The 24,735-nt window shown below is 29.5% G+C and overlaps 1 long non-coding RNA gene across 1 annotated transcript; it reads right to left on the bottom strand.

Moving 5' to 3' along the window:
• Window positions 1–326: 326 nt before the first annotated feature.
• On the bottom strand, window positions 327–9,384 carry LOC129988745 (uncharacterized). Its single transcript, XR_008785680.1, has 3 exons — window positions 9,228–9,384; window positions 1,872–2,029; window positions 327–479 (listed from the first exon to the last, which is right to left on the bottom strand). It is a non-coding gene; the product is annotated as an uncharacterized LOC129988745 (long non-coding RNA).
• Between the last annotated feature and the right edge of the window lie 15,351 nt (window positions 9,385–24,735).

Raw genomic sequence — 24,735 nt, 5'->3', positions numbered from 1 at the left:
CAAGGCGAGTTCATAATAGAATTTTATTAATTCAAAATATTGATTATTAATATTGAAAACTGAATTCAGTATTATCCGTATTCTGAATTCTGAAAACTGTATTATTTACGTACTTTTAATTACTTTAAGATCAAATCCAAAACTATTTACTCAAACATTTTAATATACCATTAAGGTTCCTTTGTGCGATCAACATTAATTGCCAAAAGGAAAAACTAAATTTAGTCTTAGTTCCACAGAAATTAAATAATAAAATCTCCGAACCATATAATTTATTAATTAATGTCCTTGCCAAAAAAATCTATGTGAAATGAAATTAACAAAAATAATGCCTTTAAAAATTTTATTGACAGGTAAAAATCAACAATTCAGGAAAGAGAACAAAGAATTCGAATAGATCACAGGGAAATAGAAATGATTAGAATTTTCCAAAGCTCCATTTCAATCGAATCTTGGTCAACAACCTGTCGGAAAGTTATCTGTAAAGAAAAAGAAGGAATGAAATATTAGAATATTGGCAATTATGAAAAGAGATGACTATTTTATTAAAAAAATTTCTGGAAGGGAAATTATAAATATCCATTTTCCAAACCTTATTGGAAAACGATTTTTGATTAATCTTTGGAAACGATGAAACATAAAAAATAATGGCACATTTAATAAAAGTTTTTTATTTTCAAATCTCACTCTTATTTGTATACCAAATATTAGAATTACTTATTTCAATTATATTCTGTTCTTTAATCTTCAATTCGTCTATCATTATCATAAATATTATAGAATCTTGAAATCAGTTTTCCGTAAATTCATTTCCAAATATTATGGAATCACAAGTGCTCGATCAATATTTATTTTAAAAATTGTTTAACTGATGATTAAGTTCTTAAATTATAATATTGTTATTTTAACAGTATAGCCATTGAAAACAAAATTGTATTAAATTTTAAAACTAACACAACAAAAAGTTTGAGTAAAATCCATTATAAAATTAAACTTTTCGATCATGAAACAAGTCAAGCTAAATAAATATATATGGGAACTAAAATGTTCAATCCATTTCAAATACTCAGGCGCCGACATAGATTTTAGTACTAACATATTTTCGCTGTGAAATTGCTAATAATATATGCATATACATAGGACAGACTGAAAATGTTGCATAATGTGAAATTTCTGGTCAAAATATAGTCATCAAAACAATCGAATAGAAGTTATTCTTAATAAGTTAGTACATATATGGCAAATATCTGACTCCAAACAGTAATCGAGATTTGATGAATATCTGTATTTCAGATTTTCAATTGGGCAGTAGAAACTGTTTTTTCGATGTAAATCTTTCTACATGTTTGTAAATGTATTGATTCCAAAATACAGCCAGAAGTCAGAAAGATGAATTTTGTTATGTGGTCTCCGCATCAAAGTTGTAATTTCTTTCAAGTAGTAGATGAAACCTACGGATGAAAAGTTTGTGTATTCCTGCACATGGTAATTAATTAAAATCCACACCGATCTACATAGATGATGTTAAAACAAGTATACCAGAATAATTTTAATTATTTCTCAATATTTGTAATAAGCTAATTTTTGCTGTATGCACAGAATTTTGGCCATTTCATTCCGTATTTTTGAAAAGACAAAGTACAAAATGTAATAAAACATATTTTTTTTAAATGAATGTTTATGTCCTATTATTTGAGTAATAACAATAAATCGATTTGTTCAGATAATCATAACATTTCGCTCGTGCTATTTTAGCAGCATACATTGCTAACAAACTGACTTGAACTCTCAATTTTGAAACTTTACAAAAACAATATATTTCTCTTATTTGTTCAATAGTTTTAAAAAATAAATAGATGCGTTATCCTTACCTGCTACCTTACATTCATTTCTTCCACAAATAAGTCAGAGGGGCTACACCGTAGTTGTAGGCATATGGGTACACGACAGGGTTCAAGTAGGAGCCGTGGTAAACCACTTGAGCCATGGTGGCTGCCACAATGGCGAAGATGACAAGAAGGGTGAAGAGCTGTTAGAATAGCACAAAATGATATTATATTGCGTGCTGATATACACTTTAGAGAAAAATGAAAAACAAGATGTAATAGACTGCGACGAAAATGCATTGTTCGTTCTATCATAAAGTATGGTATTGGTAAATTGTGAATAAGAACACAGGAAAGTGATATATTAGGTTCTTTATTACATTAAGATTCTTAGTTAAGGATTGCACAAGACGTATTTTGTAACCGAATGGCAAATTTAAAATGATTTTGACTTATTCGCTGGACCATCGATGAAAAAGAGTCTCTGGCCCGCAATCCTGCCTTCCTCTTCCTGAAATCCACCGTATCCTATATACGATATTAAGTATGACAGAATCTACTAATATAAAAAAATGCTATATAATTTTTCTTGCATGAATCTTTGGCACATTTGCTTCCTCTTTGTAGGGATGATTTTGTCATCATTAAACCCTCACTGTCATCGAAAACATCAAAAAACTTGATTTTCATAATTTAGTAAACTGTAAAATCAGATTAAAGTTTCGTTGTTAAGTCGAAATGGAGCTCCACTCAGCTCGGATAGGAGCTCCACTCAGCATAGTGTGGAGCTCCTATCTTGTGTATTTAGTATGTAACTAATAGAAAACGAAATCTTTCAACAATTGATCAAATTCCAATTATCGTATAATCAACTACTGAGTTTAAATAGAAAATTGGTAAAGTACAGTTATTAACTGTTATCAGTTTATTATATTTAAACCATTTCTATTTCCTTGTTACGTTATGGGTTGAAAATCGGCTCACATATTGGGGTCTTTAAGGAAATGTGAGCTCACAAGACTAAAGGGATCAGTAAAATGCTATTTCAGTTCGATTAATATCACTTGGTGATCCGTGAAAATAGCAGTATTTTTCATGCAAGTGGTAAAACTTAGAAGAATTTTGTTGTAAAAATACATTGTTGACTTTTTTTTTTAAGTTGAACAGGATCTTTTAAGCGTTATGAATTTATAAACACTTCATCAAATAATTTATGTTCATAGTAAGAACATCGAGTCAAACGATCAGTACGATATATATTTAAAACAATGAGATGCTAAAAATAATGGATTGTGTCTAAGATACTCATGAATAAAATGCACGAGATATAAATCGAAATACAGTACACTCCCGATTATCCGCGGAATTGGGTGGCGCGGTCACCGCGGATAACAAAATTCGCGGATAATCCGAAAAAAGTTAAAAACGGGTATAGCAAAAGAGAAAACAGTCATTCCAACTTTGAAAAATCGTTTTATGTACAATAAAAAGTAAAATAAACAGCAGGAAATGTTTAACTAACGCTTAATATTTTAATATATCACTCAAAACTGACCTAAAATATATTTTGTTAATGAAAACAGAAAAGAGCTTTGTACTTACGAGAGGCGTCAAGGATGCACAGAAAAATGAATACATATGTACTGTTTTAATACTGTAATGTATTATGTAATTACAAAAGCATAGCTGTAAAACTGCACCTTTTTGAAGAAATCAGTCAAAAAAAAAAAAAAAACTTTGTGCGGCAGGCGCGGATAATCGGGAGTCTACTGTATTTGATTAATGATGATGCAATATCTTTTATTTATGAACCGAAGAAATTATTACAAAATTAATCCTATATTGATATTAAATTTTTCATCTTATTAAGAACTAAAAAGCAGTTACTCTGTTTTTTCATTTAACTGCCTTACTTATGTCTTTTCTTCATTTTCATACAACAGCTTGTGTTAAGAGAGAGACACTCCTTAAAAATATCGTGTTATGTGATCATAACATCTAATATATAAAATTCTCGTGTCACAGTTTTCGTTGCCATACTCCTCCGAAACGGCTTGACCAATTTTGATGAAATTTTTTGTGCATATCCGGTATCTATGAGAATCGGCCAACATCTATTTTTCATCCCCCTAAATGTTAGGGGTAGTCAATTATTAATTAAAAACTAACTTTCCCGCCAAAAAAATCTTCCATTTTTCCCAACGCCAACTTTTCCGCCAAAAAAATCTTCCATTTTCCCCATCGCCAAATAAGTAAGGCATCAGTTGTTTTTTTCTCCCAACAGTAATTAAGCTAGGGTTAACATTTTTCGACGGATTATTTCAAACGATTCTGTTTATTTTCTTAATGTTTTATGCATTTAAAATTAAACATTGTTAATTAATCCATGTTTCAGATTCATTCTGAAGTACTTTTGAATTAAAATAACACAGAATAAAGGAAATTAAAAATGTCTAATCTGCATAGCGTTACCCCAACTGGCGTAGAAAAATTTACGCATTTGCGTTGACGTAACTGGCGAAGAAAATCCACGCATGCGCATTGTTCTGATTGTTGGCATGACAACCAACGGACGATTTAAATTATTTTTAGGTTAGTTGCATGCTTTTGTAAGTAAAATGTATTTATGTTAGTTATATATTTTTTGTATATGCTTATAGTTTTAAGTACATCGTTTTTTAAGTAGATTTTTTTAAACCTGTTTTCGACCGATTATTTTAAACGATTCATTTTATTTTCTTAGTGTTTGATGCATTTAAAATGAAACATTGTTAATGAATCGATCTGTTCATGATGAATCTGAGAAATTTTTGTTGACAAATTCTTGAGATATTACATAAATTAAGAAAGATATTCTTTAGTGACCATAAAGTTTAAACGCTCAGTGACTCTATTATCAGTAATCATATAATTAAAAAAAATGCTTTGTTTCAGTAAAAAATATTATATTAATTGCAGATTAATCATTTACACTGTAATTTAAAGCATAATTTCTACGAGGGGTAACAGAAAATTAGAGAGATATATATCACGCTATAACTGAAGGCCTTTATAATATTATGAGTGAATTATATGACTATCAAAATTTGAAGTTTTAAAATATTTTGCTGAAGAATCTATTAAAGTTGGAATTGCGTAAAATGTTTAATGGTACGACCGGAGTTTTATCCCCTGCTTGGCGAAATTTTTAAAAATCGCAAACAACGGCCTTGCGAAATGTTCAAAAGCAAAGGAGCAGATGTTCAATTATATTGCATAATAAAGATTGCCAGCTTTGGTGCGTTATCGCAACTTGGCGAAGAAGGGGATTAAACTCCGGTACAACCTATTTAATTATTAAAATTTAAACGAACATTAAGATTGGCGAACCGGCTGGTCGCCAAAGGCGGCTAGTTTATTAATAATAGGGATGAATGTGTGACTGTCTTTAAGCACTTTTCAAGGCATATTAAATTTAGCACAAATATATTTTGAAGGGTGGCAATATTTATCATAGAACAAATTTTAAAATCTTTAATTTAAATTTTAATTTAATAAAAATTTAGAAGAATTTTGACGTTTTTCTTTTTGACATCCAGAAAAGGTATTACACAAAAATAATTTTTACATCATTTTAAAAATTAAAATATATGCATATATTTTAATGATTCAAATTTAATTGCTGTCCAAATATTTCATTAACAAATTTTCAAAAATGTTTAAAAAAATTGCGACAAAACTCTTCATTGTTTCAATAAAATTCAAACTAATTTCATTAGTTGCTTAAATATTTAATAGCATGTTTCTCTTTTCTTATTAAAAGCTAAGATCTTATCTTAACGGCTTTTACCTTCTTATTGTTTACTTAATCAATTTTTCTGTAGGATCTGTACATAGTAGCTGGTATATAAGGAAATATATCCAGTAAACTCAAAAATCATGGTTACAAAACTTTAATCCCTTTTATCGACATTTTTCAATTTAGCTAAGATTTTGCTAAACATAAAATGTGTCCCATTATTTTAATGTTATTATGGTTCCATTAATGACATTCAGGTAATCATTGAATATAACAGGTGGTAGGCTACTGAAAGAACAATGGTTTAATACCTATGACAATTTGAAGTTAAAATTACTTCGTTAAAAAAAAGCATAAATATCAAAGCTAAGCAAAATAATCAATTACGGCTAGGGATTGCAATACCGGACCAAAATTTCAATACCGGTATTCGGTATTTTATAGATCTTAATACCGGGATACCGGTTTTAATACCGGTATTAGAAATTTTAGAAAAAGAAAGAACACAAGTGTTTCTTTGTTTTATTTGCCAGTTTTATTAGAAAGGGTAAATATCACAAAAAATAATTAGTAACTTATAAATTATAACCATATATAAAGAATCACAAAAAAGTAAAGGAACAACTTATTTATTTAAATCACAAAAAATTGTAAATATCACTATTCAGTCTGTGGTACTAATACAAATTTTTGAAATGTGATTTTAAAAAACATAATGCATCAATTGTACTGTCATTAAGCCTGAAAAGTAATTTTGTGTAAACATGACCAGCTGTCGAAAACGCTCTTTCGGCATCTATGATAGTTAGTGGTTAGCAATGCACGATATACTTTTCCCAAGTATTTACCTCTAAATCCCTCATCTTCAAATAAATCGATTTCTTATCGGATGGTTTTGGATATAGCTGATTTCTGTATTGTATTTTGGTTCGTTGAAATTTTCTTATTTATCGCTCATTCTAATTTTTGTTCAAGAGACAATTCCTTTTCACTATCGACATTAGTGTCATCATAATCTTCGATAACTGAACTGAACTGAATTCTTTTGAATGTGGATAGGTTTGTGGGTAAAAAATTTTAAGAAAATTTGCTATAAACCTAATCAGATTTGAATTGGTTATTTTCCTTTCTTCTTTTTCATTTTCATTTTTAAAATCATTATAATTATGTAAATACCATAAGACATTTTCTATTTCGATATGCCTTTCTTCCGTGCGATGTTTCAATGTAATATATAATTATCAGATAGTGATGTGTGCTGTTCTAGTGCGATGTGTACTGTTAAGAGTAAACGGTTCCAACGTGTTTTAAAATCTAATATTAACATATATTCTGTTTTATTTTCAGTTAGTATGTATTTTAGTAATATGTCATCTTTTATAGGAGAACGTTTAAATATCTTAACAATTTTTCGATCTTTATAAATTATAGGAAGCAATTCTTGATGGGTTAATATTTCATCCTCATTAGCAATATCTTCTTCAACAATTACATTGCCATTATCTTCATTGTCAATATCACTCTCACTCTTACTCTCTTCAAAATTGGAATCCGAAGTTCCTATATCAACAGTATTTGGATTCTTCTGCTCTTTATTTTTTTGGTATAATACATCTATTACTCCTAATTGAATTCCATGTACATAGCACAACTGCTGATTTGCACCAATCAACTTTTTCATAACTGTTGTTCCATCAATCGTTATGGATACAATTTCTTCTTTCAGGGATAATCCATGTTTCGCTAATTTAGTTTTAAGCAATTAATTAATTTCGCCCATTAGGGAGACATAAAAACAAAAAAGTATACTATTTTGCTATGTTGGCGATCCCTAAACATATAGTGGAGACGATTTTAAAAATGTCTAGTAAATACCGGAAAAACCGGTATTTAAACTTGTGAATACCGGTATTGCAAAATTGTACATATGGCTCAAAATACAGGTATTCGGTATCCCGGTATACCGGTATTGCAATCCCTAATTACGGCAAACAAGGTGACCGCCGAAGGCCATTAATTTAAAAATAAACGGCAACAATTAAAAATCTGTTGCAGTTGTGAAAAAAAACTTCACGATTTATGAATGACAAAAGAATGTTACGAACTTAAATGAGAAGTAAAGAAAAAATATATTATTTTTAGTAAGGATTTGTCCATTTATTAACTGTCCCACAAAATATTTTCTATGGGTCGTAAAATTCTAAGGGAATAAAAAAAAATCGTGCTATTAAAAGACTGTTAATATAGAAAAAATATAAAATTGTTTGTCAAAGCTTTCGCCTACTGATGGTCAGATTATGAAGATTTTAATTCTTTTTCTTCAAAATAACATTTGTTCTTGTCAAATTTGAATAAGCTACGTCTATCCAAACGTAGATTCGTATATAAATGACAATGACCGGGTTTTTTTCATGTACTTGGGCTTCTTTTTGTTACCTTGTGTTAAATATTTTCGAACAATGAATCAGTTGAAAAAAATAGATGACCGTCGAAGGGAAAACCCCATGCTTAGATTTAATAAATGCTATTCCAATGAAATGAGGGGGGAAATATGAATTTCCCTTCGGCTTATAAATATTAAAAAGAAAGTTACAACTTGGACTGAATAATAGTTGTTTAAAATATGAAGTTTTTATTATACAGTTTTTGAAATTTTTGTGTGAAAATATTCATTGAAATTTTTTATGTTCGTACTAGTTGTGGAAAACTTTAAAGTCATTTATTTATTTCTTCGGGAAATAATATTAATTATTATTTTAATGCTGTCTCTTATTTAAAGTCGCAATTAGAAAAATTCTATACAAGTATATAGCGTATAAAATTCTAAGACAATATCATGGCATTTTTATTTTTCTCTTTTTAAAAACTTACCTAAAACTGAAAGTTTTGGCAAACGTATAAACTTTCCAATTTACTACCATTTTAACATCACAATGACATATATGATGAAAAAAAATAAGTTACAAGGCAGACCGTTGCACCCAGAGTTTCTGAATTTGACACGTAGTTACTTCTTCGGTAGCTGTTGCTCAATAAGGAAGGGGGTCTCAAAATTTAAATTACATATTTTTCTAAAATAATTAAGAATATTTAGATTTATTTTTTATTTATCCTCAACAATTTCGGAGCATATTATTGTACAAAACCTATTTTCGTACCACTTAAAAAAAGGTTCAATTATCCTTCCAATGATATCAATTTTACTTTCATATAAATTTTCCTGGAGTTGAAATAATTTTTTCAAAATATATTAAATATATTTTTACAACAATATTGTATGTTGTTTTAATTGCGTTAATTGTAATAAGAAGAAATTTGCAAAACTTATATTTTGAGGTACAAATTTCCGATAAACAGAAAAAAAAAAAATCTATAAAACGCTGCCTTTTCCCAATTAAGACACTATTCTTTTATAAGTAGTTTATTGATTTGTTGTGTAACGAATTGGTTTATATTTGCAGCAAACTACATACACTAAGACATGCAGTTTACTATTGCATTGATTTCTCAATAGAATTAGTTCGTTTTCCTTTCAAAAGTTACACGAAAAGGTATAAAACATCAAACCTGCAAAACATACAGTTGACTCTGCCTTACAACCAAGAAATTTGAAGAATACTTACCAAAAAGTTCATTTTGAATGATAGATTGCTAAACTCACTGCTGGAGATAAACAAATATACCTGGACAGTCCGAACCTCCCCCTTTTTATACTCCAGTGAAACCCGGAAAAAGTAGCGGGAATGTCAAGGTTAATTTTGTCTTCATTTCGAACAGCAGCTTTGTTTAAGGGTGGGGCTGAGGGAAAGAAAAAGATTTTTATCGAATGCTCAGTGGTTTTCTTCCACTCCAAGTAAAACGGTGGGCAAGTGACCTTGCGAGGAGTGTTTGTGTTCAGATGCCAGCATTTATCAATTAAAATTCGTGACAAGAAAAGTGCTGTTTTACTTTGTTCTTTCTAATTTATTCTTGATCTTCGTAATACATTTTTATTAGAAATGTTTTTATGTAAGATTGCTGCATTTTGGCTATTGAAATGATTAGAATAAATTTTAATAAAATGAAACTTAATTCAAGATTTCCTATGGGATCTTCTTTTTAGTGTTAGAGTTTTTTTTTTTTTCCCAAATCGATGAGCATTATTAATTAAAGTAACCAATTTTTCTTAACATCAACAATGAATTTTTGTTATTCTAATGGAAGGACCGAATCCAGAGGTGGATTTAGATATTTGGCGGCTCTAGACAGTGCACATTATGAGACAGTTCCTTTAATAAACTGGTCGATTTTGTTTCCCATTTTAACGTTTTTATTTTAACATCATGTATAGATTTATTTTATGTTCTTTTTTCACATTAGTAATTTTGAAAATGTATATATTATTATTTATTTAGCCATTACTAGCCAACTTTGTGCCCATTTCATTTTCAGTTTCTATTATATATTTTACGTAACTTGATATTAATGGCTTCTTCAGCAAAATATTTTTAAATTTTATCTTATGAGTCATATAGCTACTTTAAATTATGAATTCCCCCCTTAAATTTTCAGCTTTAATTTGAAAAGTAAATGCAAAACTCTTAATTAATAGAAATTTCAATTAATTAAAAAACTTTTTTCTAAGCCAAAAATGTTTTTTTTTTTTAATATAAGGTCAAAAATTGTTCATCATTGAAGTCATGTGTACTACAGAATATTTGTTATAATTTATGCAATATTTCAAAGGATTATTTAATAAAAAATTTCTGATTCATCATAAAATGCATTTTTATTTTCAAAAGGATTTAACTGATTTAAATAATAATATTTCAATCAATAAATGTACTTCTGAAAAAATTATAAAGTCTAAATTTTATATTGTCCTTTGGAGCTATAAATCATATTCAGGAAAATATTCTTGGCGCCGTAACTTTTAAATAAAAAAAAAAAAATGTTTTATTCTTCTGCTACATAATCGGACTAATGAAGCTTTGAATATCATTATTTTAGTAAACATTTGCATTCTTTCAGGTCAATTGCTCCTGGCAAAATTCCCCGTAAATTGGGTGAATTCTACAATCGCATGTTTATATAAAATAGTGATATTCAAATTTTCATAAGTCAGTTCCGTTTTTGTCAAAAAAACAATAATCATTTTTTTAATTTAGAATGCTAGTGTTCCAAAAATATTTTATTGAATATGATTCATAGAACCGGGAATTTGTATAAAAATTTGAGATTCACATTTCATCAGAGCATTTACTGACTCAAACCATCTACAATATAATTATGTGTTTTATTTAAATCATTTTTCCTTTAAGATATATATGTTTCTTACTAATGGTTCAGAGATTAACTCTTGAGCCCCCATTAAAGTAGATTATTCTGTATATATATGAACCATGCTTGCTTTGAAAAACATGGAATTATTGAACTAATAAAATATATGTTTTAAAACACCTCAGGAAACTTTTTTTGTATCTATTTTGCAGAAAATATCATGCTTCGTTTCATACAGACATGCAGCGAAAATCATAGTGAGAATTAATTTAATCTATTGTTTAGAGCTTTATGAGCAGCAAATTTCATTTTTTAATAAATTTTTTAGATTTAATTTATTTTTTTATTTTTTCTTGTCAATGCAATGGCAATATTTTGATAAAAAAATTTTCTCATGCACGCGTAACTTCTCGTTCTAATAAATTTTATTTTTTATTTCACACAAAATATATTTTTGAAAGATATTCTGAAAATATATTTTGAAAATTAATTAAGAATTGAATAAAAATTCAGCGGCAAAACAGATTTATTACTGAAAAGAAAATTTTTTGAGGATTAAGATTATGTAACAATCATACATTTTTACGCACAATATTATTTAAACAGACGATCGGTATTGCTAATATAAATACTGCAATTACTAATTTAATGTAATGAAATGGATAAGAATTTTGCAGTGTTAATAAACGCTTGAAAAAGATAATCCTTATTGGCATACTTTATAATCAGGCATACTTTAGTAGTCTTTTCGAATTTAAAATGTGACGAAACCACCTGAATTTTATTATTATTTAAGAGTTGCTATTGCTTGATCTTTCTACTTATCAACAGAACAAATGATTTTTGAGCTCTGAATTTCATAATAAATCAAATTTAACTTTCAAAGAATATCTATCTACATTCAGAACAAGATCCGCATAATAAGTGATCAGAAATAATTCAACCAAACTGCTTTCAATCTAAATAAATCTCACCTGTTTTGCTACTTTATTCTATTCACGTGAAAACAAATGATAAAGTCAGATAAAGAAATATTCTCTTTAAATAGAGAGTACAATGGTTTTTATGTTTCACTGCGACTCGTATAAGTTTGGGTATGCAGGACTAAAATCAGAGCATTTATGAACTGATAGAAGATTTGAAGGACAGAAAAACAAATTTTGAAATTCGCCCATTTTGCGTATGACAGTAGTTAACTATAATCTTGATCCTGACACATATATGTCACTTAAATTGCATCGTTTGCATACTAATAGTATTCGTTATATTTAATGTCAGATAAACAAGCTGATTTTTTTAGGTAGATTTCTATAGGAAGACTACTTATTGCAATGGTTCTCATGACAACACTATATTTATATGTGTGTGTGTGTGTGCGTATAACGTTTTGCATATGTTATCTTATGAACAAGATAACTAAAATAATTTTATTTGGATTTTAACTGGCTTGGAATATGTTGTTAGAAATGTAAAAATCTCAGACGAGTTCGTAAATGGCGCATCTAGCTCAAAAGGGGTGGAAATGGAGGGGAGATGAAATTTTCATTTCCCTGTAACTTTCTTAATATTGAAAATAGAAAAATAAATTCATTTAACCAAATTAGTGCCTCATTAAGACGAACAACCTGTGTATTTAAAGTTTTTCGATTATTGCAATATCTTAGAAGTTAGGAGCTGAAAAGTGATTTTCAAGCCCTGATTTTGACCGTTACTGACATCAACAATTTATGTTGCCAAATAGTAACTTAGATGTTAAGGAATCTACCTTTCCATTCCAGCTTGCCGAGAGAAATTTTTTAGAGTGTAGTAATGGATTTAAAGCAAAAAGCATCGTCTGAAAAAGCTGGAATTTTTTTTTTTTTTTTTTTTTTTTTTTGCATTCGTATAAAACTTATTTACTAATTTATTTAATTTCACACATAATATTTGAATTTATAATTTATTTTTTGAGGAAAAAAACTACTTCAAATCCATCATGAATCAACCCACATAAAGATAAGAAATCTTTAGCTACTATAGTATTCAATATCTTTCTATCAGATCACTATATGCAACATTTACATACTTCCTATGGGACAGTAACAAATTTTGCTATATGAAACAATAAACGTATTTATTTTGAAGCCTCCACTATCATTAGTAGTTTTCTTTTCTTTCGGAACAAAACAAATGGCATAGATTTTATTTAAAATAAATATATATATATATAAGTTAACGCATACTTTATTCCCGAAGTTTTCAAATTAATTCATGAATATTTCACAGGTTGAAAACAAGTATATAAATAATATTAGTTTTTACCTATCACCTGTTATTAGATATGATGGTTATTAACGTTTATACATTAAATTAGGCTTAGGATATAACAGTAAACTAAAAAAAATGGTTTTCACAAATAAATTCTATAAAATATTTTATTCGATTTTTAAAAACATATCAATACTTCTGTAAATTTAAAATGACTTAATTAAAAATTAGAAATTAGAATAATTAAACAAAGCAAAAGGAAAAGAAAAGAGATTCCATTCCAAAAACGTCTTCTGTTTGACATTCGCGAGAAAATAATTCGGTTAACAAAGTTTCGTTTTGAATAGCAAAAGTTATCTGCGGTAGTATGATTAATTCATATGTTTAGATTTCAATCCTCCATTGTCTTTATATCCTAGTCAAACAGTTATCCATGTCCTTTACAAGGAATTCCTAATGTAAGAAATCTTGGTTCCCACATTACAACCAAGGTCTCTGAAGCTGTTGAACATACTATTAAATAAATGAATGTAGTTTAGCAGTCTGTTTTTGCCACGGAAATTCTTGACTAAAGTATGGTTAACATTCAGCCAGCTGCAATCCAACCAGTAAAACAAAGCATGCGCAGAAACTGTATAGTAGTAAGTATTTGCCCGTCGATACAAGAACTTGCTATTGTCCGGTCTCTCAGCACATACGCAACTTCTTTCTGAGCATGCGTGACTTACTGGAATTCATTCTTATGCCGAGTTTACTCTCAGCCAGTTATAAAGCGGCAAGTCGGCAGCGCATGCGTAGAAAGGCTGAAAAAGTAATTGTCCCAACGGGACAATTACAAGCAGCTGTATTGTATTTTTTCTTACTGCGCATGCGTTCGTAGAATTTGGCGGGGTTTTTTTGGCATGAAAAAATTGATCATTTATCATAGATTAATTCAGCCATTTGTTGCTCCTTGTTCTTTCTGATGAGAATTTGTGTTTTTTTTTTAATTTTATTTGCCATTTATTTTCTATTATTTTTCAAATTTAAGTATGTTGAAATTTTTTTTTCTTATTTTACCTTGTTTCTTTGTGTAAATATCTATACTTTTAATACGATACGCAGTGAAAAAGAAAAATTCGGAGACGCCAAAATGGCAATTTATAGCCAAGCATGGAAGGCCTGAATCTTTCTTATAAAGTTTTGGCAAACATAAAACAGTCCCTTTCTACGCATGCGCTGCTTACTTGCCGTCTTATAACTGGCCGAGTGTAAACCCGGCATTACTCGGTCTCATTCATGAAATCCACGAAGTGAAGATGGCTTATAAACTGCCAAATTTTAGAATTATCAAAAATTCCTTTTTGATAATTCTCAAATTTGTGTGTGTGTGCTTATACTAAGTATTCTTAACTTTTTTTTCTCGTATACGAAATATAGAGGAAATATGGTGATCGTCGAGAAATTGAAACTCGATATTATGACTAATTTCATAATTTAGACCTCCCTGATTCGGAAAAACGCATTTTTGACATTATGTCTGCCTGTCTGCGAACGAGATAAATTAAAAGGTCTTTGAGTTAGATGTTTGAAATTTAGTGTATGGAATTACAACCAAATTTGTAGATTTCTATCAAAATTTGAACGAAGTCCAGCACAGGAAATTAATCTGTCTAGATGTTCGAGTACAAGTGAACTCGATAGCTACAAAGTGAAAAAAGCAAGGTAAACAAAAATATGGTACACAAGTTTATCATCTAAAATATAGATACATATCAAATTTTGTACAAAATCCGTCAAGTGGTTGACAGTATATTGGTCTGTACTTTCGCATGCATAAAATGCAATACCTCATAAACTCAATGAAATTCAGTATGTGATCTTGTGATTATAGAAGTAGTTTTATAACAAATTTTGGTATCAACCAGCAAAAGGGCGCCAAAAATACATGTTCTCGTGATAGATTCATTTAAATTTCTAGATTCAAATAAAAAATCTATATTTCATAACTGTAGCTCATTAATGCCATGCTAGGTATTCGTGGCTTACCCAAGGTCCACAATTTCCTGCAGAGTGAGGGAGATAAGTCAGCTATCTGACTCTCCGATCTACCACGAAGGCACACGGATTTAAACCATGAAAACTGAATGACCGGACCGCCGCAACAGCAACATTGGCGGGAACTATGGTTGAGTCCTAAGGCCCTCACCGGCCACGGTACAACCTTTCCCGAAGGAAGTACTTTCCGTCATCGATGGGAGGAGTCAGATCCCCCATTTATTAGTGTACCCTCCAGGGTGGCGAGATCCAACCACCATGCCGGAAGCATCTCATCTTCATTTCGAGTTGCCCCCCGGGGTTTGAGTGAGGGAGATAAGGCCTCTGTTGGAGAGCATGCGATAAAGTTTCGGGGAGATCAATCCTGCTGTTTTCCTTATGCATGTAAAATGAAAGTTTTTCTGGCAATGAGCCGCCATGAACTTTTTCTGAAACTTAGCTTTATGTACAAAGATGGCAAAATGATTCTGTCCCATCCGATTAAGGGTTCACAAACGATATTTTTTAACTCAATTATTTCGATTTTTCACGCAGACCATTTTTTTATGTAGTTGTATTGTTTGGTTCAGCTATCCGATAAGCACAAGTAAGGATATTTTGTGTAACCTTCTTGCTGACCAAGAAGAAAGTTAGGGGAACTGGAACGGTCTCGATTACGGAAAAAGAACGAACATTCTATTGAAAACAAAGGGGATTCTTTCTAAGTAAAACTTGTATTTCAATCAATATTAATAACATAGTAAGAATATGTTGTCTTCATTACAAAAAAGCATTAATATTATTTTAACTTAAAATCTTTTTTTTTTTTATGGTAATCAGAAAAATGTAGTAACGCGATAAACTAGATTCACATAGCTATACATTGGTATGCTTTTAAGTAAAAAGAATTGTTCTAAAATTATCCAAAAATTGCATAATATGTTAGTAAAGGTTCAATAATTACAGAGAACTTATTTTCATGTCAGTATGTTTAAAATAAATATTTTTTTTTTAATCTTAAATATCAAATAATCTGAAAATCTCAAAAATACATAAATATTTTCTGTGTAAATATCACCTGAAAAAATTGTACATTTAGAAATGCACAAAATAATATTTAATAGATGCAGAATCGTAATATATCATATAATACAAAAATTGTCGTATCCATGCAATGAAAGGAATTTTGTACGAGCGCCATTTTTAAGTGCATACAAATTCTACATACTTATTCGGGAAACTTAATTTCTCTATAATAAAGTCGTGGTATCACATCCTTCTTGCATTCATCACATTTTTTCCTAAATGAACAGAGCATCCTTCGTTTTTTCTCCCCACCTCCTTTCTTCATGTAATTCACTTGTTCGAAGAATAACTTGTTCTTTTGAAGACTTAAATATTTCAAAAGTTATCCGCTCTGAATCTAAAAAAACTAAAAGAGAAAAACTATTTTATCTCTAAAACCATCTAACTAAATGTTATAACTAACAATCAGTTAAAAAAATTCCAAGCATTAAACAAAAAGAAATGTTGATTCGAATAATGATACTGTTATACAATAATTAATTGTATAACAGTATCATCATACTGTCATACAATAATTAATTGTATAACAGTATCAACATACTGTTATACAATAATTAATTGTATAACAGTATCATCATACGGTTATACAATAGTTAATTGTATAACAGTATCAACACACCGTTATACAATAATTAATTGTATAACAGTATCATCACTATTATTTTATGCGTTATATTGTAAAGCATAAAACTTTTAGAATATTCACATTATTTCAAAAATGTAAATTTCCTTTAATGTCTGCTCATTTTCGAAATTGCAGAGATTAGATTAATATAAAATAATTAATATTAGAATTGAAAACGAAATTTTGAGAAAGTCTACCACAAGTGGTAGACTGAAATACTAGACAAATAATTAGAATTCTATAATAAACTGTCTTTTGCTTTAACCTCTCTACACATTTTTGTTCAGCTTTATATAGATATATATTGATATCAGTGTTTGCTTGTACGTCTTTTATACAAATCTATAATTTATGTCCAATTTTGGTGAAATTTTGCATATGTACTCTGCTAGACAAGAGGAAGGTCATTGTCAATTTTTCAAAATTAAAAAGTATGCAAACATTAGGAATTTTCAGCCGTTTTTTTTTTTTTTTTAAATATCATCTTATAAAAATGATGAACTCAAAAAATTACATTTTAAGTGGTAGTTATTTTATTTTCGCTCAATTTTTTCTCTGATTTTTGTTATTTTAAAATTTAATTTGACACACAATTTGTAACAGTATTTTTATTATTGAGATAATATTCTAATTAATTTTATTGTACCATCAAACAATTCATTCGGTGCTTTTCTCGGAATTAACTCCCACCGTGAGACACTTCAGAAATGAGGATGAGAAGCTGTTGGTTTGGTGGTTGGTTCTCCATCCTTATGAGTACAAAAAAGGTAGGAGACGGCTGCCTCCTTTCTATGACGAGACGTACTTCCTATGGAAGGGTTGTACTGTCACCGGTATTGGCCCTTCGGACTGCATCATAGTTCCCGCCAGTGCTGCTGTCGAGGGGATACGGTCAGTCAGATTTTTTTTGGTGCCGTCTGGCGGGGAGGAGTAACCGGTTAAATTTAATGTTCACAGAATTGAAGTTAAGATTTTAAAAAATTGCTTTCTTTGGATATTGACTACGAAATTGGATTTTTATTTCGCAACGTATTCATATTTTAATTTGCATTCTCTGTACTTTGCAGTAGATTGATCTCATTAAATTCATATTATTGAATATTAACTGAAAATAAGGTGAAATTTTTTATCAATGTATCTGGTATTAATAGTTCAATTGCGATGAAAAATAATATTCAATATTAACAAAGTGGGTGTCAAAGGCGGTTAACATTTAAATGAATGAATCACAAATATTATTGTAAAATGTAGTACGTTTTTTTTTATTTGATAGTATGCATTTTTACTTTAAAAATTGCCTACAATGAAACTGAATGTGTTTTTTTTTTTTTTTAGAAACTAAAACATAACATAAACATCAATTTTACAAACTCCTCGGATTGTCTTCAGGAAAAGAAGAAAAATATGTAATCCAATTTTATTGAGACACGGTAGATGTTATCAAACAAGCTCAAAATAAATTTTTCTATAGAGAAAAGAAGAAAACTCAAGGGCGTATTTTCATGATCAATAACAGGAATAAGGCGATTTTTTTTCCAAGGATAAGTTTGATTATTTTAAATGCCATTTCATTATTTATGAATAATGACTATGTTAACTTTTTTTCCTTTCCTTTTCCTTTTCTCCAAGTTCTGTTTTTAATTGAGACCTAACCCTGATTTCTTTAGTATTTGAAAGAAAAAATTGTTTCTTAATCACAGAATAATAAAGTAAAATAATCTACATCGGGAAAAAAAATTAGTAATCGAAACAATTTATCAAACTAATAGGAATGTTCTTTATTTTCTTGTAAAATCGCTCATTATCTTTTCTTCATCCGTATTTTGGAATAAACTTATTCAGTATGTCGTTACAAAATCGGCATCTCATAATTCGGGCGTTTACCAAAGAACATGTAGGAAGCATTTAAGAGAAAACAAGTCACAGCATGATTTTCATGCTATATAGACAATAGAATTTAATTTATTGTATATATTTATTTTTTAATTTACATTACAAATTTGGGAATAATTAAAATAATATTTTGTGCAATAAATATAGATATTTTGCTACTAATATGCAATTTTTTTAAACGAACTTCTACTAAATCAGCACTTTTGACTATCGTCTAGTCTGATATCTACCATGTTATTGAGAATCTGAATGTTACAATATTCGAATTATTACTCAACTAGCCAAATTTGGCGACCAACTGATTCGTCGGTAATTTTATTTCATTGAAACATTTTTATGTAGTTTAATGTTCACAATTCCTTAAACAAAGCATTTGGTAGACATCAAATTTAAAATAGACATTAATATTATTTAAATATCTGTTTATTAAATTAAATGAATTATCCTCATCGAATAAAGTCCCCTAATATCATATTGTTATTATAAATATATCTGTTCGAGTCTTCTATCTTCTAATTGCACGCTATCTTTCATGATATTTTAACTTTGCTTTCTAATTCCTCGTGTAAACTAGTCAGATAATTAGCAGATGCTTACTTTAGTTTTCAACATTGAAAGGAAATTTTACATAAACTATTTGATCAAACAATGTAAGCGTTTGAATGTGTGTTCAGTTTTTAAACATTTCTGAAATAATATTAAAAAAAATTTTGTGTGATAACATTTTTGGCAATTAGCAATCTCAAATATTATTTAATTTTTAATTAATTAAAATTGCAAATAAATTGCTCCGAATCGTGCACATTCCTACTCTCAGCGCCAAATTTAATATCACTGGTTCAAACAATCTTTCCTATAAATCACATTCTTTCTTACTAATAGTAATAAAGAATTCAAAATGTATTTAGAATTCTTTTCATTAGCCGATTTCATCTAAAATTTTATAAAGATATACAACGTTGCTATTTCTTTGTTTCAAATTTCATTTATTTAATTTGTTAAGTTTATGAAATATTACGTTCACACACACGTGCATAGATCGACGTATATTTCAACTGAAAACAAATCAACAACTCAAAAATTTGTCTTTTACAAGTGACAGTGGTATACTCTATTAAAATTATTCTATTCTATTTTAAATTTATTTATTAACTTCTATATCAAAAAATGCTTAATGCTCATTGTTATTCCTATGGGTCTTAGCAATGTATATAATTCTTACCGCCTTTGCCAACCATCTGATTCGCTGGGAATAGTGATTGCATTTATTTTCAATTCAACCTCTTGCAGGCCAATTGGTTTTCGTGATTTCTACAAGAAAAACGTATTATGCTCAAAAGTGAGCATAATTTTCTCATTGATAAAATTCGAGAAAAATTCAAAAATGGTGCAAAAATTAATTTTTATATTATTATTTTCAGGAATTATTGTAGACGAATATAAAATTCCCATTTGATTCCTTACAAACTAAAATTTTGATTAAAATTAAAAAAAAAATCTTTTTGAAGTATACAGTTATACCATTTAAATATACCATCCAAGGAATATCTAAGCCAAATTTGATAGAAAAAAGCCAACATATATGCTTGGCCTGTAGAGAACCAACACACACGCACATGCACGTTCATCCTTGTTATTAGTATATAAATAGTTTTCAAAAAGTAGTATAGATTTTGTGTACATTTTCCTTTATATCCAAATTTAAAAATAAGTTTTAAAAAAAACTTGCTTATTTTAGACAGAAGTTGCATCATAAAATTTAATAACTGGGTTCCAAAGAATATGATAATTTGTTTAAAATTCGACGAGAATCAAACGAAAATTCGATGCTATTTCAGCACTGCTTCGAAGCTTTGCTCTTTTATATTTAAGAGCTGGTGTACAATCCACTTCGGAAAACACAGCCATTAGCTGCATTCCAATCATTGAGCAGGACAGGTGTGTACATAACAGCAATTTATTTCTCGATGGAGATAAAACTCGCGAGAAATGACAGAAGTTTATGTTGTGACTTGCTTTATTATCCTTGTCTCTGCGCTGGCAGTCAGAGAACAATGGAAACAGATTAAACAGCTACACACAAGGGGAAGTGAACAGTTTTGAAAGCAAGTAAAAGGGTGAAAAAGGTAAAACCCGAGGAATTTAAAAACATATCACAATAACAGGAAATCATTTTGAACTCTAAAATATTTTGAAGTAACATTGGCACTTTTTTTATTCGATCTAATACAGTGTATACCAAATTTATGTGTACATACTATATTTACTTTTTCCATTCTCTAATACGTAGTATACAGTAAATATAATAATCGTCAAAAAATTCGAACTCCAGATTTTGACTAGTCTCCGCGTTTTAGAACACTATGAGTTCGAAAAACACTATTTTGGAAAACGTCCGTCTGTCTGTGACTAAGATAACTCAAAAACACTTTACGCTGGACGGATGGTGTACGGTCTTTAAACCTAATTTGCAAATTTCTATAAAATTTTGAGTAAAACGACTTCAGAGGAAGTCTGGCTGTCCGGTTGTTCGAAAATAAGTTAACACGATAATTACAAAACAAAGAGAGCTGAATAGATGAGGTTAAGTTGTTGCTGTTTCTTATGGCACTTGCCACTGACAAGCCCGATGTTACGAAGACAGCGATTTAAGACGGAGGGGGAGCGTCTCTTGTTTTTATAGTAGCGCCAACTAGGGCCAGTTGTACGACTTTGCTACTCACGCATCACACATTCGCTTGTACAACCCCTTTTTACAGGAGGGCATATTCAACATCTCACAGATAGAACAACGGAAGAACAACCATGTCCAAACAGAGACACCCAGATCACGGGGAAGACGCGCTACCCCTACGCCAGGAGGCCGGTGATGATGTTAAGTACACGGATTTAATATCTACATTATTGACATCTATCAAATTTTGAGTCAAATCTAACTACGAGTCGACTGTCTGTCTATCTGTACATTCAGGAATATGTAAACGCTATAATTCGGAAACTCAATGCCTAAAATTCATCAAATTTGGTATGTTACTATGTGACTACAAGTGCAGTTTGAGTCAAATTTTTGTTACAATCGGTTGAAAAAAACGTGTCTAAAATATAAATTCGATTTTCGGATACTATTAAAGCATGCCAGGGATTAATCGGCAAATAACTCGCCAAAGATGATACGACATATTCAGTAAAAATACTAAATTCACCCGAAAAACTAATATTTCGTAACTATTTTATGCCAATTTCATGTAAGTCATTCTCTAGCATGACAAGCTTATTAGAGTATGCGAGAATTTTTGACAAAACCACTCCTGCTGGTTGTATTCTATAAACAGAAAGTATGGTAATCTTTCATTCGAATCGAAAAACCATGATTTATGTTCGAACCAATTTTTCAGTTTATCCAAATGTTGAGAAATTAATCTGAAATTAGCTGTCACAGATCAGACTGGCACAAGTACTTTTACTTTCTCGTAACTTTGGAAAAAAATTTTATTAGATCCGATATAAAGTATACCAGATTCATGCGTTCCATAATTTATTTTCTCCTATTCTAAGAACAAAAAATATTGTAATCAATAACAAAATTCTATCTTTTGATTCTATTCAAAAAAATATTTTGCTATTGTATTTCCTGCATAAATTTTGTTCTAAACACTCATTTAATTTATGTAAAGTTTTAGAAATTAAGCAGAATCAAGTCGCAGCATATCATGTTGACTCAAGTTCTTTACATTTTGGGAACATTACCCTTTTTATTAGATCCGATATAAAATATATCAGATTCAAGATTACTACAACTATTTTCTGTTTTGTAATCACAAAAAAAATTCTATATTTGAATTCGATTCAAAACTATTTCACTATTTAAATTTCTGCATGAATTATGTTCGAACCATTCTTTTACTTTATACCAATTTTAAGAAATATACCAGAAATGACAAATCGTGCTGATTTATATATTTTTATCTTCTCGTATATAAAGCATTCAAAAAGAAAGTGTTGTGGACTCGAAAATTCAAACTATCTTTATTTTACTTCATTAATTATTATTTCGGATACTTTCTAGTGACATAAAATGATGTTGGTACATTTTAAAATAATCGCTGATTTGTAAATTCATTATATTCATAAATTTTCAGTTAGTATTATCATTATTTTATATGAATAAAAATAGTTCTCTCTTAATACTTGCACATTTAATAACGAAAACCTTTTTCTTAAATAGAATTTTTTTACAACTTATTAATGCAGCACTTTTATTATGTAATAAATTATTTCTAAAAAAAAATCAGCGACTGTATATCAAGCAACGATGTAGAAGAAATTTTGAAAGGATAGATTCCTTAATGATAAAATCATATCTTTCTGAAAGCTACATAAGATTTCAAAAACAGGTATATCTTTATAATAATAATTCAAAAGAAACTGCATACAATTAAGATGAGAATTCTTTTTATTTTCTTGTATATGCAATAAAGATAAAGTATTGCAACGGTTAAAAAATTCAGATTCGAGATTTTGATGAATCTTTATGGTCTAGACTTCTCTTATTTCGATAGACATATTTTTGGAAAATGTCTATCAGTCTATGACAAAGATAACTCAAAAACTTGTAGAGCTAGACAGATGAAATTTGGTATAAAGTCTTTACACTAAATTTGTAGATTTCTGTCGAATTTGAGCAAAATCCGTTCTGAAGAAGTCTATCACTCCGGCTGTTCGAATATAAGTAAAAACTATAACCACAAAACAAAGAAACACAAAGAGATAAAATTCTGTATACAGATTTAACATCTACAGTGTTAGACACCTGTCGAATTTTGAGCCAAAGAGGTTGATGGCCTGTCGGTCTATACTTGCAGAAGTATGTAAAAGTAATAACTCAAAAATGCAATGAGTAAAATATATTTATTAAATTCAGTGTAGGATTTTATGCCTACAAATGTAGACTTGTGACAAATTTTTACTTCTATCGGTTGAGAAAAGCATGTCTAAAACCCAAATTCGGTTTTCGGATACTATAAATCACATGCCAGGGATTAATAGCCAAATAACTCGCCAAGGATGGTACGATAGATTCAGTAAAATTGCTAAAGTCAAACTTAATGTTTCGTAACTATTGTACGCCTGTATTCTCTGGAATAATACTTTTATTGACGTGCGAAAGTTTTATGAAAACCATTCTCGCTGTTTTTTTAATAAAGAGATAATGTCATGGTTAATGATTGCATAGAAATTGCTTTATTTACAAAAGAAAATATTTATAATAATCAGAAAGATCGGTTTCACTAAATCCTACATCAGGGTCACTTGAAATTTAAATAAATACAATCAATTCTATATAAGAGATTAATAACACATCAGTTTCATGCAACAAATTAATCTTTTCATAATATAGAGAGCACCAAATCTGAGCAATTTTTCAGTATATTAATCAATGAAATTGCATGTAAATATTTTTTTCACGGCTGATATATTCTGCCCCCCAATTAACAAAAGTTGTTTTAGATTTCAGAATAAATTAGAAATTATTTTCCCACGTGATTTGAACCCACCCTTTCCAGAACCTTGAAACTGACAAATCAAAGCATTTTACGTCAGAGGTGTGATCAGCTGGCTGAACTAATTAAGGAAGAACGGTTTCTTCTTCCGGAAACAAAATTCTGAGCCTTGAAAACTAGGCGTAAAAAATGGATCAAATAAAAACCCTGAATTTTGAATGATTTTTACTTTTCTTGATGCTTCATTGGTAGGCTGTTCACAACTAATTGTTCCATTTAATTCTAGTTGGAAAGAATATAACTGAGCATCAAGAATGATGTCACGATTTTATTTTTCACATCTGCTTTTGTTTGTTTTCTTGGAAGCTACTGTGGCTTATAGGAGCAGGTGAAAAGAGAATTATAATGCAATGTCTACTGTGGTTTGTAGAGTGCAGTGAAATGAGAGTTATGATCTGTTTTCAGATTAAGCAATTCTGAAATTGATATGAATGATAGATTCCA

This window comes from Argiope bruennichi, chromosome 10 (assembly GCF_947563725.1).
Source record: "Argiope bruennichi chromosome 10, qqArgBrue1.1, whole genome shotgun sequence".
In the NCBI taxonomy this organism is placed as follows: domain Eukaryota; kingdom Metazoa; phylum Arthropoda; class Arachnida; order Araneae; family Araneidae; genus Argiope; species Argiope bruennichi.
This window is presented reverse-complemented; position numbering and strand designations above follow the sequence as displayed.